This window comes from Chlorocebus sabaeus, unplaced genomic scaffold (assembly GCF_047675955.1).
Source record: "Chlorocebus sabaeus isolate Y175 unplaced genomic scaffold, mChlSab1.0.hap1 unalloc_scaffold_298, whole genome shotgun sequence".
NCBI classification, from domain to species: Eukaryota; Metazoa; Chordata; class Mammalia; order Primates; family Cercopithecidae; genus Chlorocebus; species Chlorocebus sabaeus.
This window is the reverse complement of record NW_027327590.1, coordinates 308,335-317,897: the sequence shown is the minus strand read 5'-3', so window position 1 is coordinate 317,897 and position 9,563 is coordinate 308,335. Positions and strand designations below refer to the sequence as shown.

Sequence of the window (9,563 nt, the reverse complement as noted above, 5' to 3'; positions counted from 1 at the left end):
TCTCTGATCCCAGGTAACTACTCAGAGACACAGGCAAGGGCTGGGGACACCCAAATGCATATACTAGGTGTCTTTGATCCAGCCTCCATTTCCTTGCTAAATCTATGCAATGACACACTGAGAAATCTGGCAAGTGGGGCTGAAGATCCCTGATGTGTCAGTTCTAGGGTTGGATGGAAACAAGTGGTTTTCGTGGACATTGAAGTAAAGGGAGGTGAGCTGTGAGGAAAGAACCGTTGAAGACTGGGGAGACTCAGAAGTTGGGGTAGAATCTCGACCCATAAGCCAAGGAATGCAGATGCAAATCGATTTGTTAGGGCTGCATAAATGAAAGAAGGACTTCACCAACACACTAAGTTTTTTCAACAACCGATTGTATTCTTTCAACATTGTAAGTATTGATCTATTGGAAATGTTTAATGAGATTTCTTATATAATTCTGCATTCAATTTATGCCCAGGTCACTTTGCTATTATACGTTTATGTGCTGCATTTTTATGAATAGACATTTTCTCAAATTTCTGAATTATTATGCTAAACTATATGTTAAGAGTTTTTTCTAGAGGTCTACCTTCTTGACTCACTTTTCTGATGAGAAATCTATCAGGTTTCTCCACAGTGATTTTCAAGTTTGATAGCTCCTCAATGTGAGAAACTTAATGTCAAATAAGAAATGAATTACCCCTAAAGAATCTTCTCCTTTCAAGATGCTAACCATGTTTTGTCCAGTGTGAAATCTCACATGTGCCACAAGCGTTTCTCTGTGAAGAAAGGATTTCTCATGATTTTTCAAGGCATAACTTCTCCAGTAAGAAGTGTTTGGTATTCCAAGAGAATTCATTGCCCTTGGAAAGACTTTCCCTTCTTATTTAGCTTATAAAGGATTTCCTCTCTTATTTTCCATTTTAGCAGCATTTTATCACTGTGTTTTCTTGTGAACATCAAGCCTAGTGCTTGGCTGAATGTTTATTCACAGAAAATACAAATAAAGGGTTCATCCAGGTAAAGTTTTCTTACGTTATTTAACAACAAATTGCACATAAAAACATTTTCACACTGAACACAGAGCTAGAGATTCTCTACCTGAAAGTCCCACACGTTTTAAGTTATTAAAACTGTTGCTGAAGACTTTTAGTTTATTATGTTGACAGTTTCAGCTCTCTCATGTCATTTATGATCAGATCACTAACAAGTCTTTGGTACATACGTGTCATACAATTTCTCTTCCATATGAATTTATTGATGAGGACTGAAGAATAAAGGTAACCGAAGTAACGTCCATGTTGATCATAGTAATTTTTCAAAATGTGAGTCCTTTGGCATGTTTAGACGTTACAACTGCAGCTGAAGTCTCTTCCATATTCCTTACATTCGTCATTCCTAACACTATGTCATCTAAAGTCAGAATATGTTCTGAAGACATTTATCATTTTCTCTCCAGGGTGAATTTTCTGATGTTATTTAAGATTAGTACACTGACTGAAGGCTTTCCCACATAAATGGCATTCACATGGCTTTTATCCAGTGCATGTTCTCTCATATCATCTAAGGTCAGAAGATAGACTGAAGGCTTTCCCACATAGAAGACAAGCATGTGGTTTCTCTTCAGTGTGAATTCTTGTGTGTCCTCTAAAGCCAGAGCTTTGACTAAAGACTTTTCCACTTTTATCACATTCATAACGCTTTTATCCAAGGTGAGTTCTCTCATGTCTTCGAAGGTTAAAGGATTGAATAAAGCCTTTCCCACACTGATGACACTTATACGGTCTCTCTCCCCTGTGAGTTTTCTCATATCTTCTAAGGTGAGAACACTGAGTGGATTTTCCACATAGATGACATGCATATGGCCTCTCTCCAGTGTGAGTCATCTTGTGCCATCTAAGGTGAAAACAATTAGTATAGACCTTTTCACATATATTACATTGATATGATTTACCTTTAGTATGAATTTGTTTATGTGGTTTAGGGGAGAACTGATTACTAAGGGATTTTCCACACTGTTTGCTGACGTAGGGTTTCTTTCCACTCTGAGTTAACAAACACTGAGTCATTGTGGAACTGTGAGTGCAATCTTCTCCCAAATCATTACATTCAAAGGGATCCTCCAAAATGAGAGAGTTCTCCTTCAGGGACAAAGATTAAAAGCTCTTAATGATTTACCGACATACATCTATACATTCATTTCACCACCTTTGAATCCTAGACCAACCATTCAGTGGTAGAGCCCAGTTGTAATCTTTCCAGTGTTACTTGTGTGAAAGGAAATTAAATTTTGGCACCCCAAACTCATTGAACCAAAGGGAAAAATCAAGCTGAGAACAGGGTCACACAAACCTGCCTCCCTCTTCTGGTTCCTAAATAATATGGCTACAAGATGAAAAGCTACATGCCTCCCCCATATTTTGCCCACAAGGAAATTCCTCATGAGCTGTTAAAGTTACACCATGGCAATGCAAACTGATAGCTTGTCTTTACAGGCGCAGTCATCCCCAGTTCACCAGACACAAATGCATATCCGATTGTTTCCCTGCCCAATTTTGCCTATGTTGTCTTATATAAAATGCAGCTCTCCTGCATTATTCCTCTGCCTCATTTGTTTATGTCATCTTATGTAAAAAAATCCAGATTCACTGAGCCAGAAAAATGCACGAATCACTATTTTTTTCTACCCACCTTTTGCATGAAAATTGTGTACTTCTCAATATCCCACCCTTTCCCCCTTTAAATTTAGAGAAAATCATCTTTGGAGAAAGGTATACACCTGTCCCCCAGGTGCATGTCCTTAACTCTGGCAAATAAATTTCCTAAAATGATTGAGACTTGTCTCGTCATTTTTCTCGATTGACACTTGCATACACGTTATCTCCTGCAGACACAGATATTTTCTCTTTTGTATGATCCCAACTGCAGAGCTTTTCCATTAATTGTGATGATATCAATATCTTTCAAAGTCTGAGCATAAGCAATGTATATGCACTTGTTCTATTTTAAAGATCTCATGTTATGGTTTAGAGCACAGGTCACTTTATTCATTGAATTCAAAGTATCAAATTTTCTTTTGCTTAGAAAGCACTTAATGCCAGCCTAATTACACTCAGGTGACTGTGCGTCATTACTAACTTAACCCATTACCAGGTGTTTAACTTAGATGACTGGTGTACACAGCTATAAAACTCACCATTGACATAACGGTGGATGTGTCTTTTCTGATAGGATGCATGGATATCGTGTGTTTTTTCTTAAGGGCACTTTCCTTGTCTGAAATAATTGAAAAATAAATTGTTACCTTGGTATTATGGTAATTGAAAAACCCCAAGGCCGGTTTATTTTTTTTCAAAAATTAACACTTAGATGTGACAAATGTGTCAAATGAAGAAAATCCTTCAATAGAAGAAACAGATTGTACAGCGTCAGCAATTAGAAAAGAGTTTTAAAATTAAAATGTGAAAAGAGTTAAAATGGAGATGAGATATCAGGCAGGTAAATAGAGGGATAGTCTTCACAGGGGTATCGGGAAAAGAGGCAGCATGTGACAGTTTAACCCCAACAAGTACATGAATTATCCTTTTCCCGAAAGTAAAAGAAAAGGCAAGAGGACACAAGAGTAGCATCTGACATATGAACAAAATGATAATAACATCTAAGGAATTCTGCTCCAGTAGCTTAACCTACATTTTAGAAATTACCACTCATTTGATAAAACCGCTAATTAATATTTGACTGATATTATTCATTGACAAAGCACCTCCTCCTATTAGAGCACAGGACCCTGTTGCTTACCCAGATTCTGGCCTTGCAGAGATTCTCTTCCTTCCCGCCAGAGCTCTTTTCCTTGCTCCAGCTGCAAAGTTATATAGGATTTGCTTATCTGTACCCTGTTAGTGGAAACAGTACATGTGTTTTGAGTTCACTGTCAATAAATGTGCATTATCACCAACTGTAAGGCAGGCCACCGAGGAAGAATAAAAACAGTGAAGGTCAGCTCAGGCCACAAGACCTAGAACACAGAAAACTCCCCAGGATTTTTCTGACCCAACGTGAGACTAGAAAATAAATCCAAACGAAAGGTCCATCAGGAAAAGAAAATTTAAAACAGTCAGGACCTATGAATGCTGAGTCCATGCCTAAGTTCCAAGACACAATGCATAATACACAGTCTTTTCAGAAAGAGATTAATTAAACCTCTGCACAGTATGTTTATTATTATTCTCATGCAGAACAAAAAAAAAAACATTCGATTTACAAAAATAATTGGTGTTCTATACAGAAAAGATATTGCTATTGTTTTTACTAATTGGTCTCAGCCTAAGCATAGCGACTAAAGCAGAAGAGTTATTTAGAAAATATTTAATTTAATACATTGAAAATATTCATTAAGTTCCCAGGTGTGTTCTGAGTATTAGAGACTGAGTACCAAGGAAACCATGAAATCCTTGTCAAGATTACATTGTAATTGAGTGACAAACTAAATAAAACGTAATAAAATAAAATAAAATAAAGATATTTCTTTCAGACAGATTTAGAGAGCTCAAACTTTTTTCAGATAAGATCTGTGAGAGAATCAGAGGAGATTAGAGTGAGATATGGGGAAGCTGTTCCAACACTTATTGAATGAATGAGTCAATGTGTGTCTACATACATATGTGAATGTTGAGGGACTCACCGAGGGACACCAGGTGACTGATGTTTGCCAGCATTACCTCTCTGTACAACTTTCTCTTGGATGTGTCCATCATGGCCCACTCTTCCTGGGTGAAGTCAATAGCTACATCTTCAAAAGTCACTTTGTTCTAAAACATCACAGACATTTTAGTTTAGACAGAGAATCTCTTTTAATGTCCTGAGGAGGAAGGCTGAGATGACATAGGTAGGAGCTGGGTATGCAGAACACTCAGTGTTTTAGGTTCCAGCCAGTTCATTCTCAATACTAAGCTGGTATCTGCCTTTCAGATTCACTCACAGAGACATACCCACTCTTAATCCATTAAACTTTCTTATGAAGAAATATCGCATGAGATGTGGCATAATATAGCCCAGATATTTTTCAGTAATGTGTTAATCACCTGTACATAACTGATTATAAAATTTTCACTTGAACCTTCATAAATAAAACAAATTTACCATGAATTTCAAGTAAATTACAGATTTGTCACAAGGCAAATAACCATGATTTACTACTTTTTAAACAGGACCATGATTAAATGAATTGTTTCTCTAGATAAACCACAGGTTTTTCACCAATCAAATGGTTAAAAGACCTATTATGTGTTTTGAATAATCTAAAGAAGTAATGGAAAACATGTTTCCTATCTAGCAAATATTTATGAAATACAGGTCATTGGTCCCTTATTCATTAAAAAGTTAGAAAGTCATGAACCAGACTCCAGCATTCTTCAGAACTGAACAAGTTTTACGCAGAATATAGGATTCAATTCATACATATAGTCACTCTAATGTTATGTAATTCAGGTGTTCATGACAAGGCTTAAAGACAGTCCAGCCGCACAAGACAAGACCGCTGAGGCTGCTATACTGAGGAAGTCTTAGTCTGATGATTCCTGTCATATGAAGCCTCCTGTTCTCAACTTTCTCTGGGCAATCCAAACATCAGTTTTCACTGCCTCTCTTTTAACTTTAACTTGTCACTTGGCTTGTACAAGGATAAAAAGGCCTCTTTACTGTTTTGTTTTTTTCTAACCAGCCCTTATAGAGCATTTCCACAGAACCCTAAATTGTACTATATCTACAATATTCCTTCTCCTGAGTGTGCAACCATAGTTAAGTAATTGTATTTCTTATATGTTACTTTCAGTTACCAGAAGGCAAAAAGTTTAATTATCAAAAGGTAAAATGAATGGGGATAAGAATAATAATGACTTCTTTAGTTGTCCTTTTGCAAAGTTTTTAAAAGCATAAACATATTTTATCAAACTCTCCTTCTTCCTCAACACTGTGCAGCTCTTGCCCAAGGCCTATCACACGGGATTTATTGAACTCAGCTCCTAGAACATCAGCCTCATTATTGGGCTGTGATCTTCTGCTCTTCACGCATCTCTATTGCCTGCATTCATCACTATCCTAAGTCTATTTCAGCCAACGGGACAGTTAATGGGTCAATTATTTCCCTATGAGGTTACAGGATGGATGGAAGAAAAAGAAATACATAAATGAGATCTCTCATGTCTTTTTTTGTAAATAGCCTGCATAGGGGCTGGAATAAAGTAGTGTAATATTAGAAATTATATTGATAATTTAGGAATCTTTGACACATGATACCCAACCTAGAGTCCTGAGAAAACTTAATTGGAGGCCAGATACCTGAAAGTCTCCTGATTGCATTTGGAACACCCAGGCTGGGTGGATTTTGCATCATAAAAACAAACAAAAAAAAAGAATAAAAATGAAACACCCATGCAAACTGGAGAAAACTGCCCATTTGCCAGCAATATGGATATAATTTCAGTAGAAAGAGGCATCCCCTACTCACTAGTGAATGCATTGTCAAGAACTCAGTTTCTCTCTGTCTTTTTCTGGATTTCCACTTGCAGACACTTCAGGCACTAAGAAAAGCTGAGGTTGGAGAAAGAACACGTGAGACACCAGCCTTGTACATAATTTTCAGACCAACCTGTGATGAAAAGCCAGACCTTCACTGAAGTGTGACACCACCTGCACCACAGCCTGACCAACAGACACAAACACGTAGAGGCCTCTCCTCTTTTCCCACGGTCAAAATTAGGAAGCCTATGACTATGGTTTCTGACAAAGAAGGAACACAGATATCTTGTGAATGAGAACATCAAAAGCACTGAGTTTTGTATGTTAATTGACACAAGTCCAGATATTCAAGTCCCTCACTGATTTTAAAACAAAGGGATCCCTGACTCCGCCCACATGTGGAATATGATTTCTACCTGTAGATAAACACTGTGGGATTTCTCAGATTTTATTATCCCAGCTTTATGCCCTAGCAATGTTTCTCCAACACCAATCACAGCCTTCTGAAGCCTTACTCGACTTTTACTTTCTCTCAATTTCGACTTTTGCATTTCCCCTTGGAACTCGGAAATCAATCAAGTAAGAATCTGTTTTAGGGTCAACTGCAGTTGCTCTCGCCTGTAATCCCAGCACTTTGGGAGGCCAAGGCAGGTGGATCACCTGAGGTCAGGAGTTCGAGACCAGCCTGGCCAAAATGGCGAAACCCCATTTCTACTAAAAATACACAAATTAGCTGGGCATGGTGGTGCTTGCCTGTAATCCCAGCTACTCACGAGGCTGAAGCAGGAGAATTACTTGAACTCAGGAGGCAATTACAGTGCGCCGAGATCCTAACACTGCACTCCAGCAAGGGCGACAGAGCAAGACTCTCTATCACAAAAAAAAAAAAAAAAAAAATCTGTTTTAGGATGGGGATAATCAATTCAGGAATTTATTTCACTTGGAGGGTCAACACTCCCATCCCGCTTATCTAGCCCTTAAAATCCCCTGCATCAGAAATTCGCAGCAGTGCCCTGGGTCAAGGTGTTTCTGTCCTGTGTATACAGTCACAATCCTCTGGGATGCTCAGAAAATACAAAATGACTTAGGGCTGAGAGAAATTTAGCAGCTCAATCTGATATTTTACTAAGGTGGTATCTAAAATTTTTGCAATCATGGTTTATATTAGTCTTTGTTAGTTGCAATATCTCTGATTATCATGATATATATTTGCTGAGAAATACTGATGTCCATGTGTATATTCATACATAGATATGTAGGTATATAGATGGATATGTTTATATGAACTCATGTGTTTGAGATGGGGGAAAACATGTTTGTATTATTTCCCTGCTAAAAATACAAAAATAATTAAATATATTTTATGTACAAATGATAATTATGTGTCATAACAAAAAATTAACTGACCCATTTGTACATGAAGTCCAGGAAAAATAACAAGGGTAACTTTGTATTAATTGTGACATTGTGCTTACAGATATACATAAATTTCCTTATTTAACCCTTATAATAACCCTGCTGATTGTAGTTTACCAGTTTAATAAATAATCAACAGAGTTTGACAAATATGACAAAATTACAAAACTAGAAAATGACACAGAAATACTTTTAATTCTATTCTGCCTTGTCACTGCCTCTTCTGGTTTTTTTTACAAAATTACTCCCCTAATCAAGGTTCTCTATGATTCTGGGGACTCCAGGATTCAGACCCCAGTTCCCAAACTTCACTGTGTCTATTTTTACTGACACATTTTAATGCACATTTACAGACTTCAACAAGCACTTTTCAATATCAACTTTTTTCTTATTCCTTGGACTATTTCCTACATCTGTTCATCAAGACTCCAGTAACATATGACTCCTTCTGCCTGTCCCTTCCATGAATGTACCTGACAGTACATGTATTATGTAGTCTATAATTCAAGCAGAACAGATATTTCTTCAAAAAGATAAGGTATTAGAGAATGTCTACAAAGCTTCAGTGAAACCAGCTGTAACCCTTACTATTATTACCATGTAAACTCTTCCTTGAATATCAAAATAAGATTTGGACCTTAGAGAATATTTGTGTGTGATTATAACCCAAACATGAACTAAAAGTAATTTAAATGGTCATATACAAACTGTGCCAGGGACAAAAAAGGACAAATATTATAAGAAAATTAAAACACACTTATTTCCTAACGGACCCTTGTGTGGAATCTATAAAAACTATTTCAAGATATAGAGATTAAATACATTTCAAAACACATACATACACAAGCAATCTTTAGGATAAATTTTTTTAAACTTACATTATGGGTCTAAAATTTTCATTAATTCATGGAAAAACTGTATTGACAAACTTCTCACCAGAGCAGGAATAACAACTTACGTATTTGGTGACTTCAAGATGAGAGTCTGCACAGCTTAGTATCTCCCTCCGGATCTCTCTCTCTCTCTCTCCTTTTTTGTTTTTTGACAGAGTTTCGCTTTTGTTGCCCAGGCTGGAGTGCAATGGTGAAATCTCAGCTCACTGCAACCTCCACCTCCCAGGTTCAAGCTATTCTCCTGCCTCAGCCTTCCAAGTAGCTGGGATGACAGGCGTGCGCCACCACGCTTGGCTAATTTTGTATTTTCAGTCGAGACGGGGTTTCTCCATTTTGGTCAGGCTGGTCTGGAATTCCTGACCTCAGGTAATCCACCTGCCTCAGCCTCTCAAAGTGCTGGGATTACAGGCGTGAGCCACAGCGCCCGGCCCAGATCTCTTAAAAAGTCATGAGGAAGGAGCCATTCTGCATCCTCAATATTCCCTTAATATTTTAAGGACACCCATAACAATTAAGAGGCTGACTTGTGACTTCCTCGCCCTTTCAGGGCTATTTAGGTACACCTTAGTGAAGTATTAGGAATGCAGTATTAGGTCTCAAGTTCCTGGACACCAAAACCATGTTCTCCAACAGATCTTCAGTAAAAATAGCTGATATCTATATTCTTTTGCCTGTCCTTTCCCTTCCTTTTAATTCAGAACTGCGGTCTTGAAAAGTGCTATTATTTAGTAGATTCTCTCAATTCTCAACACCAGC

The 9,563-nt window shown here is 37.5% G+C and overlaps 1 pseudogene; it reads right to left on the bottom strand.

Annotated features, from left to right (window-relative positions):
* Nucleotides 1-729: 729 nt before the first annotated feature.
* LOC140711215 (zinc finger protein 705D-like) lies at nt 730-9,345 on the bottom strand (annotated as a pseudogene).
* Between the last annotated feature and the right edge of the window lie 218 nt (nt 9,346-9,563).